Here is a 22,873-nt window from a genome sequence, read left to right as displayed (position 1 = left end):
CATCTCTGGCAGCGGGGGGATTCGAACCCACGCCTCCAAAGAGACTGGAGCCTAAATCCAGCGCCTTAGACGGCTCGGCCACGCTACCTTCAGTTTTCTGTGTGTCTGTGCACTTCATGAGCACCGAAACCCTGCGTCTTGGCACTCAGTGTGGAAAGTCGAGTCGATAAACCGTTTAAAGGACATGATTACAATGTCGGGAGGGTGATGTGGTAATTGAAGGTTATCTCTCTTACTCAGTCACTGCACAAGTCTTCTCCCACCTGCTCGGACCTAGTGCAATCACCTTAAAAGACAACACTCTCCGAGCAATGACTTCCAACCAAGGTATAAGCACCTGCTCTACATAGGCAATGTGACTCCATCATTTTCTAATGAAACAAGTGTTCATACTGGTGGGCTCATTTCTTAGGGTGGGATCTAATGAATGAGCAGTTCATTCAAAAATAACCGAGGAGTTGCACGTATTCATGACATCAGCCCTATTGCCGCACCCAGTCTCCCCAACATACTGTTTAGCTTTCCAGTGACGTCATGTCTTGTGTGGCCTATTCACATTCCGCTGTTAATATTTTTTAGCCAACAGAATTCCACACTTCTCGGTCTTTGAGCTCACATTGAAAAGGCACAAGTCCCAAAATGCAACCGGGTGCTGTTTAAAACTCCATGGGGCCCACCTGGATGCTCTGACTGCCTTTCACGTGACAGTCACAGACACACACAGGACAGAGGTTCAAAAGCTATTCTGAAAGAAGTAAGCACAACAGGCCCACGTGAAACTAAACTTTTTAAATAGATGATTTTTGTTTCTATTGACCGGGTTCTCACTCGTTCTGCGCGCCAAGTCAAATGTAAATGAGCCTCGCAATAAAAATGCACAGAGGATGGTAACATTCACTTCACTCTGCGCTCGTTGATGCTGAGAGCATGGTTGTCAGCCCGCACGCTTGTTATTTTGATGTGGAATTACTTGATTGCTTTGTGATAATTTTCATTACTCCGAATTGGAAGCTCCCCTACCCCAGTAATAACGTTTGAGGTATTACCTCCCTACCACACCAACAAGGCCACCCTCTGACCAAGTCCTTTGCCTCTCTTCAGAACTACCATAAGGCCCTCCATGCACTAGGAACTTTTTGCTTGACGACCATGTAGGCGTCCTTGGAATATTGATATTTAGAAGTAACAATGTTTGTTTATTTTAACTAACTGACCTTTTTAGGGTCTCGCTTGATAGACTCTGTAGTATTCAGTAAAGTGCTTGGAGCCCGCATGTCTCTCACCATTTTTTTTATTTATGTGGCACTCTTCTTTACAGTTTCTTAATTCATCAAGGCATGTCTTGCATCATTTCCGTTCCTCTCTGTAGAGCAGCGACCAAGCGTTGATTGATTCAGCTTAATCAGTGCCTGACCGCTGCTCCCCACCTGATCAAGGTACTATTTTTTCCTTTTACCTTCTAGTGCCCTGCAAACAGAAGGCTTGTGACTGGCAAAAACATGACCAGCAGGTCAACCAAAACTGTTAAGTTTTAAATTTAAATCTAACTTTCTTTTATTTTGCCAAATCGTCTTTTCCCACGTTCCACGCATGTTTTCTTTTGTTTTTGTTCGTGGGCGCTCTTCTCAAAAGATGACGATTAGCTTGTTTAAGATATTGCAAAACAACAGTGTTTCTTTATTATGTGTAAATTCTGAAATTATGCTTTGACACATAATCCTGCGGTACACTTCAATCCACCCCACTCCAATCTGCCCCACTACAATCCACCCCCATCCAGACCACTTCACCCACACTAATCCACCTCACTCCAGTCCAAATCACTCACCCGAATCCAATCCACTCTAACTCATCCCACTCCAACCCTCTCCAGCCACCCCTATCAAATCTGTCTCACTCCAATTTGCCCCCCTCTAATAAAAAACAATCTGCACCACTCCAAAACAATCTGTCCTACTCCGATCCAAAACAATCTGTCCTACTCCGATCCAAAACAATCTGACCCACTCCAATCTGCCCGACTCCACTTCAAAACAATCTCCCCTACTCCAATTCAAAACAATCTACCCCACTGCAATCTTCTGCACTCCAATCCAAAACAAACTACCACACTGCAATCCAAAACAATCTGCCATACTGCAATCGAAAACAATCTGTCCCACCCCAGGCAGTGGTGGCTGGTGCACTTTGAAAGGAGGGGGTGGGAGGGAACAATAGTTCATCTGAAGCTAAGTGAAGAAATTGGAATAAAATAGTGCATTTTAACCCCTTCGCTGCCAGGCCTTTTCCCCCTCAGGTGCCAGGCATTTTTTTGGCTATTTGGGGCAGGACGCGCTTAGGCCATCATACATTTTTGTCCACATAAGCTACCGACGCCAAATTTGTGTCCTTTTTTAGCAACATCCTAGGGATTCTAGAGGTACCCAGACTTTGTGGGTTCCCCTGAAGGAGACCAAGAAATTAGCCAAAATACAGTAGAAATGTATTTTTAAAAAAATAAATGGAAAAAAGGGCTGGAGAAGAAGGCTTGTGGTTTTTGTCCCTGAAATTGGCATCCACAAAGGGTTTGCAGTGCTAAAATCACCAGCTTCCCAGCTTTCAGGGACAGGCAGACTTGAATCAGAAAACCCAATTTTTCAACTCAATTTTGGCATTTTACTGGGACATACCCCATTTTTACGATTTTGTGTGCTTTTAGCCTCCTTCCAGTCAGTGACAGAAATGGGTGTGAAACCAATGCTGGATCCCAGTAACCTAAACATTTGTGAAAAGAAGACAACATTCTGAATTCAGCAATGGGTAACTTGTGTAGATCTTACAAGGGTTTCCTACAGAAAATAACAACTGAACTAAAAACAAATATTGAAATTGAGGTGAAAAAAACAGCCATTTTTCTCTACGTTTTACTCTGTAACTTTTTTCTGCAATGTCAGAATTTTGAAAGCAATATACCGTTACGTCTGCTGGACTCTTCTGGTTGCGGGGATATATTGGGCTTGTAGGTTCATCAAGAACCCTAGGTATCCAGAGAAAATAAATGAGCTGCACCTTGCAGTGGGTTTTCTTTCTATACCGGGTATACAGCAATTAATTTGCCAAAGTATAAAGAGTGAAAAATAGGTATCAAGAAAACCTTTCTATTTCCAAAATGGGCACAAGATAAGGTGTTGAGGAGCAGTGGTTATTTGCACATCTCTGAATTCTGGGGTGCCCACACTAGCATGCGAATTAAAGGGCATTTCTCATATAGACGTCTTTTTTACACACTGTCTTATATTTGGAAGGAAAAAATGTAGATAAAGACAAGGGGCAGTAACACTTGTTTTGCTATTCTATGTTTCCTCAAGTCTCCCGATAAAAATGGTACCGCACTTGTGTGGGTAGGCCTAGCGCCCGCGACAGGAAGTGCCCCAAAACATAACGTGGACACATACAATTTTCCCAAGGAAAACCAAAACCTAGGTAAAAGACATTGTCATTTGCAACGCCAATAGCTCTAACTCTCCCAAGTGTGAGACCTTTCGCATTGCAAATGCTTGTTTTTTTGTGCAGACAAGTATTCGTGGAGCCTGCTTTGGTTCTTAAGACCTCAGACCTATAGCAAAGCTTAGACAGAAACATAGCAATGTGCCCTTTGCACACAGTTAGAGATACAACTAAATGGAGTTATATATAGGTGTGCACGGCCATTGTGCACAATTCTGTTGTGATATAAAGTTTCGGTATGGGTTAATGAGAGCTCGTAGTTATGGCCGAGTGGCTAAGGTGATGAGCTTGAAATTCATTGGGGGTTCATTGCGCAGGTTCGAATCCTGCCGAGTACGTCACTTGTTTATTTTAAACCTGATATTTAAAATAACTGTGAAGAACACATTTACCAACTTTATTTGGGAAGATAGATAATTTGCTTTAAATCTTTATTTAACAGAGGTTCGATTTTATTTTGCAGACAGAAGAGCGGGGTGACCGCGTGGGGAGAACAAATTATTTGTTAAACCTTCCATTTGAAGGTGATCTAAGCAGAATGAAGGAAAACAACAGCAGCGCCCATCAGCCGATTTCTTGGGAGTCCACGGTTTAGGAGTTTACTTAGAAGGAGACTGTAAAAGAGTTTTAAAATTAGGGACCTATTGGTAGAGTCACTGTGCATGCAAATTGAAGGGGCAGGAGGGAGATGCGTCATTAAGATCTGTTAAAATCCATCTCTGGCAGCGATGGGATTCGAACCCACGCCTCCAAAGAGACTGGAGCCTAAATCCAGCGCCTTAGACCGCTCGGCCACGCTACCTTCAGTTTTCTGTGTGTCTGTGCACTTCATGAGCACCGAAACCCTGCGTCTTGGCACTCAGTGTGGAAAGTCGATTCGATAAACCGTTTAAAGGACATGATTACAATGTCGGGAGGGTGATGTGGTAATTGAAGGTTATCTCTCTTACTCAGTCACTGCACAAGTCTTCTCCCACCTGCTCGGACCTAGTGCAATCACCTTAAAAGACAACACTCTCCGAGCAATGACTTCCAACCAAGGTATAAGCACCTGCTCTACATAGGCAATGTGACTCCATCATTTTCTAATGAAACAAGTGTTCATACTGGTGGGCTCCTTTCTTAGGGTGGGATCTAATGAATGAGCAGTTCATTCAAAAATAACCGAGGAGTTGCACGTATTCATGACATCAGCCCTATTGCCGCACCCAGTCTCCCCAACATACTGTTTAGCTTTCCAGTGACGTCATGTCTTGTGTGGCCTATTCACATTCCGCTGTTAATATTTTTTAGCCAACAGAATTCCACACTTCCCGGTCTTTGAGCTCACATTGAAAAGGCACAAGTCCCAAAATGCAACCGGGTGCTGTTTAAAACTCCAGCACTGGTGGGCGGTGCCCCAGGTGACATGGGGCCCACCTGGATGCTCTGACTGCCTTTCACGTGACAGTCACAGACACACACAGGACAGAGGTTCAAAAGCTATTCTGAAAGAAGTAAGCACAACAGGCCCACGTGAAACTAAACTTTTTAAATAGATGATTTTTGTTTCTATTGACCGGGTTCTCACTCGTTCTGCGCGCCAAGTCAAATGTAAATGAGCCTCGCAATAAAAATGCACAGAGGATGGTAAAATTCACTTCACTCTGCGCTCGTTGATGCTGAGAGCATGGTTGTCAGCCCGCACGCTTGTTATTTTGATGTGGAATTACTTGATTGCTTTGTGATAATTTTCATTACTCCGAATTGCAAGCTCCCCTACCCCAGTAATAACGTTTGAGGTATTGCCTCCCTACCACACCAACAAGGCCACCCTCTGACCAAGTCCTTTGCCTCTCTTCAGAACTACCATAAGGCCCTCCATGCACTAGGAACTTTTTGCTTGACGAGCATGTAGGCGTCCTTGGAATATTGATATTTAGAAGTAACAATGTTTGTTTATTTTAACTAACTGACCTTTTTAGGGTCTCGCTTGATAGACTCTGTAGTATTCAGTAAAGGGCTTGGAGCCCGCATGTCTCTCACCATTTTTTAATTATGTGGCACTCTTCTTTACAGTTTCTTAATTCATCAAGGCATGTCTTGCATCATTTCCGTTCCTCTCTGTAGAGCAGCGACCAAGCGTTGATTGATTCAGCTTAATCAGTGCCTGACCGCTGCTCCCCACCTGATCAAGGTACTATTTTTTCCTTTTACCTTCTAGTGCCCTGCAAACAAAAGGCTTGTGACTGGCAAAAACATGACCAGCAGGTCAACCAAAACTGTTAAGTTTTCAATTTAAATCTAACTTTCTTTTATTTTGCCAAATCGTCTTTTCCCACGTTCCACGCATGTTTTCTTTTGTTTTTGTTCGTGGGCGCTCTTCTCAAAAGATGACGATTAGCTTGTTTAAAATATTGCAAAACAACAGTGTTTCTTTATTATGTGTAAATTCTGAAATTATGCTTTGACACATAATCCTGCGGTACACTTCAATCCACCCCACTCCAGTCTGCCCCACTACAATCCACCCCCATCCAGACCACTTCACCCACACTAATCCACCTCACTCCAGTCCAAATCACTCACCCGAATCCAATCCACTCTAACTCATCCCACTCCAACCCTCTCCAGCCACCCCTATCAAATCTGTCTCACTCCAATTTGCCCCCCTCTAATAAAAAACAATCTGCACCACTCCAAAACAATCTGTCCTACTCCGATCCAAAACAATCTGACCCACTCCAATCTGCCCGACTCCACTTCAAAACAATCTCCCCTACTCCAATTCAAAACAATCTACCCCACTGCAATCTTCTGCACTCCAATCCAAAACAAACTACCACACTGCAATCCAAAACAATCTGCCATACTGCAATCGAAAACAATCTGTCCCACCCCAGGCAGTGGTGGCTGGTGCACTTTGAAAGGAGGGGGTGGGAGGGAACAATAGTTCATCTGAAGCTAAGTGAAGAAATTGGAATAAAATAGTGCATTTTAACCCCTTCGCTGCCAGGCCTTTTCCCCGTCAGGTGCCAGGCATTTTTTTGGCTATTTGGGGCAGGACGCGCTTAGGCCATCATACATTTTTGTCCACATAAGCTACCCAGGCCAAATGTGTGTCCTTTTTTTGCAACATCCTAGGGATTCTAGAGGTACCCAGACTTTGTGGGTTCCCCTGAAGGAGACCAAGAAATTAGCCAAAATACAGTAAAAATGTATTTTTTTAAAAATAAATGGAAAAAAGGGCTGGAGAAGAAGGCTTGTGGTTTTTGTCCCTGAAATTGGCATCCACAAAGGGTTTGCAGTGCTAAAATCACCAGCTTCCCAGCTTTCAGGGACAGGCAGACTTGAATCAGAAAACCCAATTTTTCAACTCAATTTTGGCATTTTACTGGGACATACCCCATTTTTACGATTTTGTGTGCTTTTAGCCTCCTTCCAGTCAGTGACAGAAATGGGTGTGAAACCAATGCTGGATCCCAGTAACCTAAAATTTGTGAAAAGAAGACAACATTCTGAATTCAGCAATGGGTAACTTGTGTAGATCTTACAAGGGTTTCCTACAGAAAATAACAACTGAACTAAAAAAAAAAATTGAAATTGAGGTGAAAAAAACAGCCATTTTTCTCTACGTTTTACTCTGTAACTTTTTTCTGCAATGTCAGAATTTTGAAAGCAATATACCGTCACGTCTGCTGGACTCTTCTGGTTGCGGGGATATATTGGGCTTGTAGGTTCATCAAGAACCCTAGGTATCCAGAGAAAATAAATGAGCTGCACCTTGCAGTGGGTTTTCTTTCTATACCGGGTATACAGCAATTAATTTGCCGAAGTATAAAGAGTGAAAAATAGGTATCAAGAAAACCTTTCTATTTCCAAAATGGGCACAAGATAAGGTGTTGAGGAGCAGTGGTTATTTGCACATCTCTGAATTCTGGGGTGCCCACACTAGCATGCGAATTAAAGGGCATTTCTCATGTAGACGTCTTTTTTACACACTGTCTTATATTTGGAAGGAAAAAATGTAGATAAAGACAAGGGGCAGTAACACTTGTTTTGCTATTCTATGTTTCCTCAAGTCTCCCGATAAAAATGGTACCGCACTTGTGTGGGTAGGCCTAGCGCCCGCGACAGGAAGTGCCCCAAAACACAACGTGGACACATACAATTTTCCCAAGGAAAACCAAAACCTAGGTAAAAGACATTGTCATTTGCAACGCCAATAGCTCTAACTCTCCCAAATGTGAGACCTTTCGCATTGCAAATGCTTGTTTTTTTGTGCAGACAAGTATTCGTGGAGCCTGCTTTGGTTCTTAAGACCTCAGACCTAAAGCAAAGCTTAGACAGAAACATAGCAATGTGCCCTTTGCACACAGTTAGAGATACAACTAAATGGAGTTATATATAGGTGTGCACGGCCATTGTGCACAATTCTGTTGTGATATAAAGTTTCGGTATGGGTTAATGAGAGCTCGTAGTTATGGCCGAGTGGCTAAGGTGATGAGCTTGAAATTCATTGGGGGTTCCTTGCGCAGGTTCGAATCCTGCCGAGTACGTCACTTGGTTATTTTAAACCTAATGTTTAAAATAACTGTGAAGAACACATTTACCAACTTTATTTGGGAAGATAGATAATTTGCTTTAAATCTTTATTTAACAGAAGTTCGATTTTATTTTGCAGGGAGAAGAGCGGGGTGACCGCGTGGGGAGAACAAATTATTTGTTAAACCTTCCATTTGAAGGTGATCTAAGCAGAATGAAGGAAAACAACAGCAGCGCCCATCAGCCGATTTCTTGGGAGTCCACGGTTTAGGAGTTTACTTAGAAGGAGACTGTAAAAGAGTTTTAAAATTAGGGACCTATTGGAAGAGTCACTGTGCATGCAAATTGAAGGGGCAGGAGGGAGATGCGTCATTAAGATCTGTTAAAATCCATCTCTGGCAGCGGTGGGATTCGAACCCACGCCTCCAAAGAGACTGGAGCCTAAATCCAGCGCCTTAGACCGCTCGGCCACGCTACCTTCAGTTTTCTGTGTGTCTGTGCACTTCATGAGCACCGAAACCCTGCGTCCTGGCACTTAGTGTGGAAAGTCGAGTCGATAAACCGTTTAAAGGACATGATTACAATGTCGGGAGGGTGATGTGGTAATTGAAGGTTATCTCTCTTACTCAGTCACTGCACAAGTCTTCTCCCACCTGCTCGGACCTAGTGCAATCACCTTAAAAGACAACACTCTCCGAGCAATGACTTCCAACCAAGGTATAAGCACCTGCTCTACATAGGCAATGTGACTCCATCATTTTCTAATGAAACAAGTGTTCATACTGGTGGGCTCATTTCTTAGGGTGGGATCTAATGAATGAGCAGTTCATTCAAAAATAACCGAGGAGTTGCACGTATTCATGACATCAGCCCTATTGCCGCACCCAGTCTCCCCAACATACTGTTTAGCTTTCCAGTGACGTCATGTCTTGAGTGGCCTATTCACATTCCGCTGTTAATATTTTTTAGCCAACAGAATTCCACACTTCCCGGTCTTTGAGCTCACATTGAAAAGGCACAAGTCCCAAAATGCAACCGGGTGCTGTTTAAAACTCCAGCACTGGTGGGCGGTGCCCCAGGTGACATGGGGCCCACCTGGATGCTCTGACTGCCTTTCACGTGACAGTCACAGACACACACAGGACAGAGGTTCAAAAGCTATTCTGAAAGAAGTAAGCACAACAGGCCCACGTGAAACTAAACTTTTTAAATAGATGATTTTTCTTTCTATTGACCGGTTTCTCACTCGTTCTGCGCGCCAAGTCAAATGTAAATGAGCCTCGCAATAAAAATGCACAGAGGATGGTAACATTCACTTCACTCTGCGCTCGTTGATGCTGAGAGCATGGTTGTCAGCCCGCACGCTTGTTATTTTGATGTGGAATTACTTGATTGCTTTGTGATAATTTTCATTACTCCGAATTGGAAGCTCCCCTACCCCAGTAATAACGTTTGAGGTATTACCTCCCTACCACACCAACAAGGCCACCCTCTGACCAAGTCCTTTGCCTCTCTTCAGAACTACCATAAGGCCCTCCATGCACTAGGAACTTTTTGCTTGACGACCATGTAGGCGTCCTTGGAATATTGATATTTAGAAGTAACAATGTTTGTTTATTTTAACTAACTGACCTTTTTAGGGTCTCGCTTGATAGACTCTGTAGTATTCAGTAAAGTGCTTGGAGCCCGCATGTCTCTCACCATTTTTTTTATTTATGTGGCACTCTTCTTTACAGTTTCTTAATTCATCAAGGCATGTCTTGCATCATTTCCGTTCCTCTCTGTAGAGCAGCGACCAAGCGTTGATTGATTCAGCTTAATCAGTGCCTGACCGCTGCTCCCCACCTGATCAAGGTACTATTTTTTCCTTTTACCTTCTACTGCCCTGCAAACAGAAGGCTTGTGACTGGCAAAAACATGACCAGCAGGTCAACCAAAACTGTTAAGTTTTAAATTTAAATCTAACTTTCTTTTATTTTGCCAAATCGTCTTTTCCCACGTTCCACGCATGTTTTCTTTTGTTTTTGTTCGTGGGCGCTCTTCTCAAAAGATGACGATTAGCTTGTTTAAGATATTGCAAAACAACAGTGTTTCTTTATTATGTGTAAATTCTGAAATTATGCTTTGACACATAATCCTGCGGTACACTTCAATCCACCCCACTCCAATCTGCCCCACTACAATCCACCCCCATCCAGACCACTTCACCCACACTAATCCACCTCACTCCAGTCCAAATCACTCACCCGAATCCAATCCACTCTAACTCATCCCACTCCAACCCTCTCCAGCCACCCCTATCAAATCTGTCTCACTCCAATTTGCCCCCCTCTAATAAAAAACAATCTGCACCACTCCAAAACAATCTGTCCTACTCCGATCCAAAACAATCTGACCCACTCCAATCTGCCCGACTCCACTTCAAAACAATCTCCCCTACTCCAATTCAAAACAATCTACCCCACTGCAATCTTCTGCACTCCAATCCAAAACAAACTACCACACTGCAATCCAAAACAATCTGCCATACTGCAATCGAAAACAATCTGTCCCACCCCAGGCAGTGGTGGCTGGTGCACTTTGAAAGGAGGGGGTGGGAGGGAACAATAGTTCATCTGAAGCTAAGTGAAGAAATTGGAATAAAATAGTGCATTTTAACCCCTTCGCTGCCAGGCCTTTTCCCCGTCAGGTGCCAGGCATTTTTTTGGCTATTTGGGGCAGGACGCGCTTAGGCCATCATACATTTTTGTCCACATAAGCTACCCAGGCCAAATGTGTGTCCTTTTTTTGCAACATCCTAGGGATTCTAGAGGTACCCAGACTTTGTGGGTTCCCCTGAAGGAGACCAAGAAATTAGCCAAAATACAGTAAAAATGTATTTTTTTAAAAATAAATGGAAAAAAGGGCTGGAGAAGAAGGCTTGTGGTTTTTGTCCCTGAAATTGGCATCCACAAAGGGTTTGCAGTGCTAAAATCACCAGCTTCCCAGCTTTCAGGGACAGGCAGACTTAAATCAGAAAACCCAATTTTTCAACTCAATTTTGGCATTTTACTGGGACATACCCCATTTTTACGATTTTGTGTGCTTTTAGCCTCCTTCCAGTCAGTGACAGAAATGGGTGTGAAACCAATGCTGGATCCCAGTAACCTAAACATTTGTGAAAAGAAGACAACATTCTGAATTCAGCAATGGGTAACTTGTGTAGATCTTACAAGGGTTTCCTACAGAACATAACAACTGAACTAAAAAAAAATATTGAAATTGAGGTGAAAAAAACAGCAATTTTTCTCAACGTTTTACTCTGTAACTTTTTTCTGCAATGTCAGAATTTTGAAAGCAATATACCGTTACGTCTGCTGGACTCTTCTGGTTGCGGGGATATATTGGGCTTGTAGGTTCATCAAGAACCCTAGGTATCCAGAGAAAATAAATGAGCTGCACCTTGCAGTGGGTTTTCTTTCTATACCGGGTATACAGCAATTAATTTGCGAAGTATAAAGAGTGAAAAATAGGTATCAAGAAAACCTTTCTATTTCCAAAATGGGCACAAGATAAGGTGTTGAGGAGCAGTGGTTATTTGCACATCTCTGAATTCTGGGATGCCCACACTAGCATGCGAATTAAAGGGCATTTCTCAAATAGACGTCTTTTTTACACACTGTCTTATATTTGGAAGGAAAAAATGTAGATAAAGACAAGGGGCAGTAACACTTGTTTTGCTATTCTATGTTTCCTCAAGTCTCCCGATAAAAATGGTACCGCACTTGTGTGGGTAGGCCTAGCGCCCGCGACAGGAAGTGCCCCAAAACACAACGTGGACACATACAATTTTCCCAAGGAAAACCAAAACCTAGGTAAAAGACATTGTCATTTGCAACGCCAATAGCTCTAACTCTCCCAAATGTGAGACCTTTCGCATTGCAAATGCTTGTTTTTTTGTGCAGACAAGTATTCGTGGAGCCTGCTTTGGTTCTTAAGACCTCAGACCTAAAGCAAAGCTTAGACAGAAACATAGCAATGTGCCCTTTGCACACAGTTAGAGATACAACTAAATGGAGTTATATATAGGTGTGCACGGCCATTGTGCACAATTTTGTTGTGATATAAAGTTTCGGTATGGGTTAATGAGAGCTCGTAGTTATGGCCGAGTGGCTAAGGTGATGAGCTTGAAATTCATTGGGGGTTCCTTGCGCAGGTTCGAATCCTGCCGAGTACGTCACTTGGTTATTTTAAACCTAATGTTTAAAATAACTGTGAAGAACACATTTACCAACTTTATTTGGGAAGATAGATAATTTGCTTTAAATCTTTATTTAACAGAAGTTCGATTTTATTTTGCAGGGAGAAGAGCGGGGTGACCGCGTGGGGAGAACAAATTAATTGTTAAACCTTCCATTTGAAGGTGATCTAAGCAGAATGAAGGAAAACAACAGCAGCGCCCATCAGCCGATTTCTTGGGAGTCCACGGTTTAGGAGTTTACTTAGAAGGAGACTGTAAAAGAGTTTTAAAATTAGGGACCTATTGGAAGAGTCACTGTGCATGCAAATTGAAGGGGCAGGAGGGAGATGCGTCATTAAGATCTGTTAAAATCCATCTCTGGCAGCGGTGGGATTCGAACCCACGCCTCCAAAGAGACTGGAGCCTAAATCCAGCGCCTTAGACCGCTCGGCCACGCTACCTTCAGTTTTCTGTGTGTCTGTGCACTTCATGAGCACCGAAACCCTGCGTCCTGGCACTTAGTGTGGAAAGTCGAGTCGATAAACCGTTTAAAGGACATGATTACAATGTCGGGAGGGTGATGTGGTAATTGAAGGTTATCTCTCTTACTCAGTCACTGCACAAGTCTTCTCCCACCTGCTCGGACCTAGTGCAATCACCTTAAAAGACAACACTCTCCGAGCAATGACTTCCAACCAAGGTATAAGCACCTGCTCTACATAGGCAATGTGACTCCATCATTTTCTAATGAAACAAGTGTTCATACTGGTGGGCTCATTTCTTAGGGTGGGATCTAATGAATGAGCAGTTCATTCAAAAATAACCGAGGAGTTGCACGTATTCATGACGTCAGCCCTATTGCCGCACCCAGTCTCCCCAACATACTGTTTAGCTTTCCAGTGACGTCATGTCTTGTGTGGCCTATTCACATTCCGCTGTTAATATTTTTTAGCCAACAGAATTCCACACTTCCGTCTTTGAGCTCACATTGAAAAGGCACAAGTCCCAAAATGCAACCGGGTGCTGTTTAAAACTCCAGCACTGGTGGGCGGTGCCCCAGGTGACATGGGGCCCACCTGGATGCTCTGACTGCCTTTCACGTGACAGTCACAGACACACACAGGACAGAGGTTCAAAAGCTATTCTGAAAGAAGTAAGCACAACAGGCCCACGTGAAACTAAACTTTTTAAATAGATGATTTTTGTTTCTATTGACCGGGTTCTCACTCGTTCTGCGCGCCAAGTCAAATGTAAATGAGCCTCGCAATAAAAATGCACAGAGGATGGTAAAATTCACTTCACTCTGCGCTCGTTGATGCTGAGAGCATGGTTGTCAGCCCGCACGCTTGTTATTTTGATGTGGAATTACTTGATTGCTTTGTGATAATTTTCATTACTCCGAATTGGAAGCTCCCCTACCCCAGTAATAACGTTTGAGGTATTGCCTCCCTACCACACCAACAAGGCCACCCTCTGACCAAGTCCTTTGCCTCTCTTCAGAACTACCATAAGGCCCTCCATGCACTAGGAACTTTTTGCTTGACGAGCATGTAGGCGTCCTTGGAATATTGATATTTAGAAGTAACAATGTTTGTTTATTTTAACTAACTGACCTTTTTAGGGTCTCGCTTGATAGTCTCTGTAGTATTCAGTAAAGTGCTTGGAGCCCGCATGTCTCTCACCATTTTTTAATTATGTGGCACTTTTCTTTACAGTTTCTTAATTCATCAAGGCATGTCTTGCATCATTTCCGTTCCTCTCTGTTGAGCAGTGACCAAGCGTTGATTGATTCAGCTTAATCAGTGCCTGACCGCTGCTCCCCACCTGATCAAGGTACTATTTTTTCCTTTTACCTTCTAGTGCCCTGCAAACAGAAGGCTTGTGACTGGCAAAAACATGACCAGCAGGTCAACCAAAACTGTTAAGTTTTAAATTTAAATCTAACTTTCTTTTATTTTGCCAAATCGTCTTTTCCCACGTTCCACGCATGTTTTCTTTTGTTTTTGTTCGTGGGCGCTCTTCTCAAAAGATGACGATTAGCTTGTTTAAAATATTGCAAAACAACAGTGTTTCTTTATTATGTGTAAATTCTGAAATTATGCTTTGACACATAATCCTGCGGTACACTTCAATCCACCCCACTCCAATCTGCCCCACTACAATCCACCCCCATCCAGACCACTTCACCCACACTAATCCACCTCACTCCAGTCCAAATCACTCACCCGAATCCAATCCACTCTAACTCATCCCACTCCAACCCTCTCCAGCTCCCCTATCAAATCTGTCTCACTCCAATTTGCCCCCCTCTAATAAAAAACAATCTGCACCACTCCAAAACAATCTGTCCTACTCCGATCCAAAACAATCTGACCCACTCCAATCTGCCCGACTCCACTTCAAAACAATCTCCCCTACTCCAATTCAAAACAATCTACCCCACTGCAATCTTCTGCACTCCAATCCAAAACAAACTACCACACTGCAATCCAAAACAATCTGCCATACTGCAATCGAAAACAATCTGTCCCACCCCAGGCAGTGGTGGCTGGTGCACTTTGAAAGGAGGGGGTGGGAGGGAACAATAGTTCATCTGAAGCTAAGTGAAGAAATTGGAATAAAATAGTGCATTTTAACCCCTTCGCTGCCAGGCCTTTTCCCCCTCAGGTGCCAGGCATTTTTTTGGCTATTTGGGGCAGGACGCGCTTAGGCCATCATACATTTTTGTCCACATAAGCTACCCATGCCAAATGTGTGTCCTTTTTTTGCAACATCCTAGGGATTCTAGAGGTACCCAGACTTTGTGGGTTCCCCTGAAGGAGACCAAGAAATTAGCCAAAATACAGTAAAAATGTATTTTTTAAAAAATAAATGGAAAAAAGGGCTGGAGAAGAAGGCTTGTGGTTTTTGTCCCTGAAATTGGCATCCACAAAGGGTTTGCAGTGCTAAAATCACCAGCTTCCCAGCTTTCAGGGACAGGCAGACTTGAATCAGAAAACCCAATTTTTCAACTCAATTTTGGCATTTTACTGGGACATACCCCATTTTTACGATTTTGTGTGCTTTTAGCCTCCTTCCAGTCAGTGACAGAAATGGGTGTGAAACCAATGCTGGATCAAAGTAACCTAAACATTTGTGAAAAGAAGACAACATTCTGAATTCAGCAATGGGTAACTTGTGTAGATCTTACAAGGGTTTCCTACAGAACATAACAACTGAACTAAAAAAAAATATTGAAATTGAGGTGAAAAAAACAGCCATTTTTCTCTACGTTTTACTCTGTAACTTTTTTCTGCAATGTCAGAATTTTGAAAGCAATATACCGTTACGTCTGCTGGACTCTTCTGGTTGCGGGGATATATTGGGCTTGTAGGTTCATCAAGAACCCTAGGTATCCAGAGAAAATAAATGAGCTGCACCTTGCAGTGGGTTTTCTTTCTATACCGGGTATACAGCAATTAATTTGCCGAAGTATAAAGAGTGAAAAATAGGTATCAAGAAAACCTTTCTATTTCCAAAATGGGCACAAGATAAGGTGTTGAGGAGCAGTGGTTATTTGCACATCTCTGAATTCTGGGGTGCCCACACTAGCATGCGAATTAAAGGGCATTTCTCAAATAGACGTCTTTTTTACACACTGTCTTATATTTGGAAGGAAAAAATGTAGATAAAGACAAGGGGCAGTAACACTTGTTTTGCTATTCTATGTTTCCTCAAGTCTCCCGATAAAAATGGTACCGCACTTGTGTGGGTAGGCCTAGCGCCCGCGACAGGAAGTGCCCCTAAACACAACGTGGACACATACAATTTTCCCAAGGAAAACCAAAACCTAGGTAAAAGACATTGTCATTTGCAACGCCAATAGCTCTAACTCTCCCAAATGTGAGACCTTTCGCATTGCAAATGCTTGTTTTTTTGTGCAGACAAGTATTCGTGGAGCCTGCTTTGGTTCTTAAGACCTCAGACCTAAAGCAAAGCTTAGACAGAAACATAGCAATGTGCCCTTTGCACACAGTTAGAGATACAACTAAATGGAGTTATATATAGGTGTGCACGGCCATTGTGCACAATTCTGTTGTGATATAAAGTTTCGGTATGGGTTAACGAGAGCTCGTAGTTATGGCCGAGTGGCTAAGGTGATGAGCTTGAAATTCATTGGGGGTTCCTTGCGCAGGTTCGAATCCTGCCGAGTACGTCACTTGGTTATTTTAAACCTAATGTTTAAAATAACTGTGAAGAACACATTTACCAACTTTATTTGGGAAGATAGATAATTTGCTTTAAATCTTTATTTAACAGAAGTTCGATTTTATTTTGCAGGGAGAAGAGCGGGGTGACCGCGTGGGGAGAACAAATTATTTGTTAAACCTTCCATTTGAAGGTGATCTAAGCAGAATGAAGGAAAACAACAGCAGCGCCCATCAGCCGATTTCTTGGGAGTCCACGGTTTAGGAGTTTACTTAGAAGGAGACTGTAAAAGAGTTTTAAAATTAGGGACCTATTGGAAGAGTCACTGTGCATGCAAATTGAAGGGGCAGGAGGGAGATGCGTCATTAAGATCTGTTAAAATCCATCTCTGGCAGCGGTGGGATTCGAACCCACGCCTCCAAAGAGACTGGAGCCTAAATCCAGCGCCTTAGACCGCTCGGCCACGCTACCTTCAGTTTTCTGTGTGTCTGTGCACTTCATGAGCACCGAAACCCTGCGTCCTGGCACTTAGTGTGGAAAGTCGAGTCGATAAACCGTTTAAAGGACATGATTACAATGTCGGGAGGGTGATGTGGTAATTGAAGGTTATCTCTCTTACTCAGTCACTGCACAAGTCTTCTCCCACCTGCTCGGACCTAGTGCAATCACCTTAAAAGACAACACTCTCCGAGCAATGACTTCCAACCAAGGTATAAGCACCTGCTCTACATAGGCAATGTGACTCCATCATTTTCTAATGAAACAAGTGTTCATAATGGTGGGGTCATTTCTTAGGGTGGGATCTAATGAATGAGCAGTTCATTCAAAAATAACTGAGGAGTTGCACGTATTCATGACATCAGCCCTATTGCCGCACCCAGTCTCCCCAACATACTGTTTAGCTTTCCAGTGACGTCATGTCTTGTGTGGCCTATTCACATTCCGCTGTTAATATTTTTTAGCCAACAGAATTCCACACTTCCCGGTCTTTGAGCTCACATTGAAAAGGCACAAGTCCCAAAATGCAACCGGGTGCTGTTTAAAACTCCAGCACTGGTGGGCGGTGCCCCAGGTGACATGGGGCCCACCTGGATGCTCTGACTGCCTTTCACGTGACAGTCACAGACACACACAGGACAGAGGTTCAAAAGCTATTCTGAAAGAAGTAAGCACAACAGGCCCACGTGAAACTAAACTTTTTAAATAGATGATTTTTGTTTCTATTGACCGGGTTCTCACTCGTTCTGCGCGCCAAGTCAAATGTAAATGAGCCTCGCAATAAAAATGCACAGAGGATGGTCAAATTCACTTCACTCTGCGCTCGTTGATGCTGAGAGCATGGTTGTCAGCCCGCACGCTTGTTATTTTGATGTGGAATTACTTGATTGCTTTGTGATAATTTTCATTACTCCGAATTGCAAGCTCCCCTACCCCAGTAATAACGTTTGAGGTATTGCCTCCCTACCACACCAACAAGGCCACCCTCTGACCAAGTCCTTTGCCTCTCTTCAGAACTACCATAAGGCCCTCCATGCACTATGAACTTTTTGCTTGACGACCATGTAGGCGTCCTTGGAATATTGATATTTAGAAGTAACAATGTTTGTTTATTTTAACTAACTGACCTTTTTAGGGTCTCGCTTGATAGACTCTGTAGTATTCAGTAAAGGGCTTGGAGCCCGCATGTCTCTCACCATTTTTTTATTTATGTGGCACTCTTCTTTACAGTTTCTTAATTCATCAAGGCATGTCTTGCATCATTTCCGTTCCTCTCTGTAGAGCAGCGACCAAGCGTTGATTGATTCAGTTTAATCAGTGCCTGACCGCTGCTCCCCACCTGATCAAGGTACTATTTTTTCCTTTTACCTTCTAGTGCCCTGCAAACAGAAGGCTTGTGACTGGCAAAAACATGACCAGCAGGTCAACCAAAACTGTTAAGTTTTAAATTTAAATCGAACTTTCTTTTATTTTGCCAAATCGTCTTTTCCCACGTTCCACGCATGTTTTCTTTTGTTTTTGTTCGTGGGCGCTCTTCTCAAAAGATGACGATTAGCTTGTTTAAAATATTGCAAAACAACAGTGTTTCTTTATTATGAGTAAATTCTGAAATTATGCTTTGACACATAATCCTGCGGTACACTTCAATCCACCCCACTCCAATCTGCCCCACTACAATCCACCCCCATCCAGACCACTTCACCCACACTAATCCACCTCACTCCAGTCCAAATCACTCACCCGAATCCAATCCACTCTAACTCATCCCACTCCAACCCTCTCCAGCCACCCCTATCAAATCTGTCTCACTCCAATTTGCCCCACTCTAATAAAAAACAATCTGCACCACTCCAAAACAATCTGTCCTACTCCGATCCAAAACAATCTGACCCACTCCAATCTGCCCGACTCCACTTCAAAACAATCTCCCCTACTCCAATTCAAAACAATCTACTCCACTGCAATCTTCTGCACTCCAATCCAAAACAAACTACCACACTGCAATCCAAAACAATCTGCCATACTGCAATCGAAAACAATCTGTCCCACCCCAGGCAGTGGTGGCTGGTGCACTTTGAAAGGAGGGGGTGGGAGGGAACAATAGTTCATCTGAAGCTAAGTGAAGAAATTGGAATAAAATAGTGCATTTTAACCCCTTCGCTGCCAGGCCTTTTCCCCCTCAGGTGCCAGGCATTTTTTTGGCTATTTGGGGCAGGACGCGCTTAGGCCATCATACATTTTTGTCCACATAAGCTACCCACGCCAAATTTGTGTCCTTTTTTTGCAACATCCTAGGGATTCTAGAGGTACCCAGACTTTGTGGGTTCCCCTGAAGGAGACCAAGAAATTAGCCAAAATACAGTAAAAATGTATTTTTAAAAAAATAAATGGAAAAAAGGGCTGGAGAAGAAGGCTTGTGGTTTTTGTCCCTGAAATTGGCATCCACAAAGGGTTTGCAGTGCTAAAATCACCAGCTTCCCAGCTTTCAGGGACAGGCAGACTTGAATCAGAAAACCCAATTTTTCAACTCAATTTTGGCATTTTACTGGGACATACCCCATTTTTACGATTTTGTGTGCTTTTAGCCTCCTTCCAGTCAGTGACAGAAATGGGTGTGAAACCAATGCTGGATCCCAGTAACCTAAACATTTGTGAAAAGAAGACAACATTCTGAATTCAGCAATGGGTAACTTGTGTAGATCTTACAAGGGTTTCCTACAGAAAATAACAACTGAACTAAAAACAAATATTGAAATTGAGGTGAAAAAAACAGCCATTTTTTCTCTACGTTTTACTCTGTAACTTTTTTCTGCAATGTCAGAATTTTGAAAGCAATATACCGTTACGTCTGCTGGACTCTTCTGGTTGCGGGGATATATTGGGCTTGTAGGTTCATCAAGAACCCTAGGTATCCAGAGAAAATAAATGAGCTGCACCTTGCAGTGGGTTTTCTTTCTATACCGGGTATACAGCAATTAATTTGCCGAAGTATAAAGAGTGAAAAATAGGTATCAAGAAAACCTTTCTATTTCCAAAATGGGCACAAGATAAGGTGTTGAGGAGCAGTGGTTATTTGCACATCTCTGAATTCTGGGGTGCCCACACTAGCATGCGAATTAAAGGGCATTTCTCATATAGACGTCTTTTTTACACACTGTCTTATATTTGGAAGGAAAAAATGTAGATAAAGACAAGGGGCAGTAACACTTGTTTTGCTATTCTATGTTTCCTCAAGTCTCCCGATAAAAATGGTACCGCACTTGTGTGGGTAGGCCTAGCGCCCGCGACAGGAAGTGCCCCAAAACACAACGTGGACACATACAATTTTCCCAAGGAAAACCAAAACCTAGGTAAAAGACATTGTCATTTGCAACGCCAATAGCTCTAACTCTCCCAAATGTGAGACCTTTCGCATTGCAAATGCTTGTTTTTTTGTGCAGACAAGTATTCGTGGAGCCTGCTTTGGTTCTTAAGACCTCAGACCTAAAGCAAAGCTTAGACAGAAACATAGCAATGTGCCCTTTGCACACAGTTAGAGATACAACTAAATGGAGTTATATATAGGTGTGCACGGCCATTGTGCACACTTCTGTTGTGATATAAAGTTTCGGTATGGGTTAACGAGAGCTTGTAGTTATGGCCGAGTGGCTAAGGTGATGAGCTTGAAATTCATTGGGGGTTCCTTGCGCAGGTTCGAATCCTGCCGAGTGCGTCACTTGTTTATTTTAAACCTGATATTTAAAATAACTGTGAAGAACACATTTACCAACTTTATTTGGGAAGATAGATAATTTGCTTTAAATCTTTATTTAACAGAGGTTCGATTTTATTTTGCATAGAGAAGAGCGGGGTGACCGCGTGGGGAGAACAAATTATTTGTTAAACCTTCCATTTGAAGGTGATCTAAGCAGAATAAAGGAAAACAACATCAGCGCCCATCAGCCGATTTCTTGGGAGTCCACGGTTTAGGAGTTTACTTAGAAGGAGACTGTAAAAGAGTTTTAAAATTAGGGACCTATTGGTAGAGTCACTGTGCATGCAAATTGAAGGGGCAGGAGGGAGATGCGTCATTAAGATCTGTTAAAATCCATCTCTGGCAGCGGTGGGATTCGAACCCACGCCTCCAAAGAGACTGGAGCCTAAATCCAGCGCCTTAGACCGCTCGGCCACGCTACCTTCAGTTTTCTGTGTGTCTGTGCACTTCATGAGCACCGAAACCCTGAGTCTCCTCACTTAGTGTGGAAAGTCGAGTTGATAAACCATTTCATGGACATGATTACAATGTCGGGAGGGTGATGTGGTAATTGAAGGTTATCTCTCTTACTCAGTCACTGCACAAGTCTTCTCCCACCTGCTCGGACCTAGTGCAATCACCTTAAAAGACAACACTCTCCGAGCAATGACTTCCAACCATAGGCAATGTGACTCCATCATTTTCTAATGAAACAAGTGTTCATACTGGTGGGCTCATTTCTTAGGGTGGGATCTAATGAATGAGCAGTTCATTCAAAAATAACCGAGGAGTTGCACGTATTCATGACATCAGCCCTATTGCCGCACCCAGTCTCCCCAACATACTGTTTAGCTTTCCAGTGACGTCATGTCTTGTGTGGCCTATTCACATTCCGCTGTTAATATTTTTTAGCCAACAGAATTCCACACTTCCCGGTCTTTGAGCTCACATTGAAAAGGCACAAGTCCCAAAATGCAACCGGGTGCTGTTTAAAACTCCAGCACTGGTGGGCGGTGCCCCAGGTGACATGGGGCCCACCTGGATGCTCTGACTGCCTTTCACGTGACAGTCACAGACACACACAGGACAGAGGTTCAAAAGCTATTCTGAAAGAAGTAAGCACAACTGGCCCACGTGAAACTAAACTTTTTAAATAGATGATTTTTCTTTTTATTGACCGGTTTCTCACTCGTTCTGCGCGCCAAGTCAAATGTAAATGAGCCTCGCAGTAAAAATGCACAGAGGATGGTAAAATTCACTTCACTCTGCGCTCGTTGATGCTGAGAGCATGGTTGTCAGCCCGCACGCTTGTTATTTTGATGTGGAATTACTTGATTGCTTTGTGATAATTTTCATTACTCTGAATTGCAAGCTCCCCTACCCCAGTAATAACGTTTGAGGTATTGCCTCCCTACCACACCAACAAGGCCACCCTCTGACCAAGTCCTTTGCCTCTCTTCAGAACTACCATAAGCCCCTCCATGCACTGGGAACTTTTTGCTTGACGACCATCTAGGCGTCCTTGGAATATTGATATTTAGAAGTAACAATGTTTGTTTATTTTAACTAACTTAACTTTTTAGGGTCTCGCTTGATAGACTCTGTAGTATTCAGTAAAGGGCTTGGAGCCCGCATGTCTCTCACCATTTTTTTATTTATGTGGCACTCTTCTTTACAGTTTCCTAATTCATCAAGGCATGTCTTGCATAATTTCCGTTCCTCTCTGTAGAGCAGCGACCAAGCGTTGATTGATTCAGCTTAATCAGTGCCTGACCGCTGCTCCCCACCTGATCAAGGTACTATTTTTTCCTTTTACCTTCTAGTGCCCTGCAAACAGAAGGCTTGTGACTGGCAAAAACATGACCAGCAGGTCAACCAAAACTGTTAAGTTTTAAATTTAAATCTAACTTTCTTTTATTTTGCCAAATCATCTTTTCCCACGTTCCACGCATGTTTTCTTTTGTTTTTGTTCGTGGGCGCTCTTCTCAAAAGATGACGATTAGCTTGTTTAAAATATTGCAAAACAACAGTGTTTCTTTATTATGTGTAAATTCTGAAATTATGCTTTGACATATAATCCTGCGGTACACTTCAATCCACCCCACTCCAATCTGCCCCACTACAATCCACCCCCATCCAGACCACTTCACCCACACTAATCCACCTCACTCCAGTCCAAATCACTCACCCGAATCCAATCCACTCTAACTCATCCCACTCCAACC

General features: G+C 43.0%; 6 non-coding genes across 6 annotated transcripts; all 6 read right to left on the bottom strand.

The window, feature by feature from the left end:
- Positions 1-6: 6 nt before the first annotated feature.
- TRNAL-UAG (transfer RNA leucine (anticodon UAG)) lies at positions 7-88 on the bottom strand. The gene has a single exon. It is a non-coding gene; the product is annotated as a tRNA-Leu (tRNA).
- Positions 89-4,206: 4,118 nt separating this feature from the next.
- TRNAL-UAG (transfer RNA leucine (anticodon UAG)) lies at positions 4,207-4,288 on the bottom strand. Its single transcript has one exon. It is a non-coding gene; the product is annotated as a tRNA-Leu (tRNA).
- A 4,118-nt stretch (positions 4,289-8,406) lies between these two features.
- Positions 8,407-8,488, bottom strand: TRNAL-UAG (transfer RNA leucine (anticodon UAG)). Its single transcript has one exon. It is a non-coding gene; the product is annotated as a tRNA-Leu (tRNA).
- A 4,120-nt stretch (positions 8,489-12,608) lies between these two features.
- Positions 12,609-12,690, bottom strand: TRNAL-UAG (transfer RNA leucine (anticodon UAG)). Its single transcript has one exon. It is a non-coding gene; the product is annotated as a tRNA-Leu (tRNA).
- Positions 12,691-16,806: 4,116 nt separating this feature from the next.
- On the bottom strand, positions 16,807-16,888 carry TRNAL-UAG (transfer RNA leucine (anticodon UAG)). The gene has a single exon. It is a non-coding gene; the product is annotated as a tRNA-Leu (tRNA).
- A 4,121-nt stretch (positions 16,889-21,009) lies between these two features.
- Positions 21,010-21,091, bottom strand: TRNAL-UAG (transfer RNA leucine (anticodon UAG)). The gene has a single exon. It is a non-coding gene; the product is annotated as a tRNA-Leu (tRNA).
- Positions 21,092-22,873: the final 1,782 nt, after the last annotated feature.

Source organism: Pleurodeles waltl, chromosome 12 (genome assembly GCF_031143425.1).
Source record: "Pleurodeles waltl isolate 20211129_DDA chromosome 12, aPleWal1.hap1.20221129, whole genome shotgun sequence".
Classification (NCBI taxonomy): Eukaryota; Metazoa; Chordata; class Amphibia; order Caudata; family Salamandridae; genus Pleurodeles; species Pleurodeles waltl.
Note: the sequence above shows the minus strand (reverse complement) of the source record. Positions and strands in the feature narration are given on the sequence as shown.